We start from the raw sequence: 1,168 nt of genomic DNA, 5'->3' as shown, positions 1-1,168 counted from the left end.
CCATCAACCCCCATAGATCACATCAAGGCAACAGGTTGGTCTCCCATCTGAATCAAAAAAAAAAAACCAAAAATGTTTTTGAATGAAATCCCACTGGTGGGGTCCTTACCCACCCAATTTCAACACGATAATTCCATTCCTCAGTATACCTTTCCAAAGGGAGGGGTAAACGATCTTATTACTTCCTTGGACGATTAAGAGCCTCCCGGGCCCCTTGTCTGAAGAATCTTTGGTTTTGGGTTTAGATCTCTACCAAAGGAAAGGGCCCATGCCCTCTGAAGGGTAAAAAGCCCCTTTCCCCCCAGGGGGCAAATCTTATCCCCCTGGACTCCAAAATTAATCTAATGGTGATAAATTTCTTTGCCACCGTTATCCAGGCACCCAAGGACACCTCCAGCAGATCCCTCGACTCGAAGCACTTGTCTTTTTTCCAAATACCTCGCGGGTCTTCTATACAGCCAGATTGTTGATACGCATTTACCTCAGAGAGCAGTTAATAGCTAAGAGCACGTTCAATCCCCGCTGTTGGCATTGTCAGCCATGAACTTGTCAAGAAAAGAAAAGAAAAGAAAAAAAGTCAGTACCCTCTTCCTCAACAGAAGGCAAAACAAAAAGGGAATTGCGTCGCCCTTTCTTCAGGCAGCTCCCTTTCACAGATGGTTTAGTTGATCTTCAAAAAAACACAGCGGCACTGGTTTTGGCAGAAAGGGGAAAATACCCCGTCGGTACCGACATGCCTCATCTCTCTATGCAAAGTCTGTTGCGATCATGGGGACACGAACCCACACATCACAGGGGAGGAAGCACAGAAAGGATCCGGGTAAAAGGCGAAACTCACAAAAGAGGAATCCTTGAAATGCAAAGAAGAACTCAGCTTATGGGCTGGAAAGAGTGTATTCTGATATTATGGTCTCGTATATATGGGCAATGCAAGTATAGGCAATCGGGGTGGGGGGTGGGGGGGAAGTTCTGTGAAATGTAAATTTCACAGTAATTTCTCCCGCACCTTTGTGGTGCTGAGGTGTTACTACCGTGAAAACTTCGGTTCACAGGCATCAGCTTTAAGTGGTCATTCGATATTACATAATTAGTTACAGTAACTTCTAGCCGAAATTACTCCCACTGTTTACATATGTTAGTGATATAATCCGCATATGATCATGTGTAC

The sequence above is a fragment of the Penaeus monodon genome, chromosome 19, assembly GCF_015228065.2.
Source record: "Penaeus monodon isolate SGIC_2016 chromosome 19, NSTDA_Pmon_1, whole genome shotgun sequence".
Taxonomy (NCBI): domain Eukaryota; kingdom Metazoa; phylum Arthropoda; class Malacostraca; order Decapoda; family Penaeidae; genus Penaeus; species Penaeus monodon.
The sequence above is the reverse complement of the archived record's forward strand: the minus strand, read 5'-3'. Positions refer to the sequence as shown.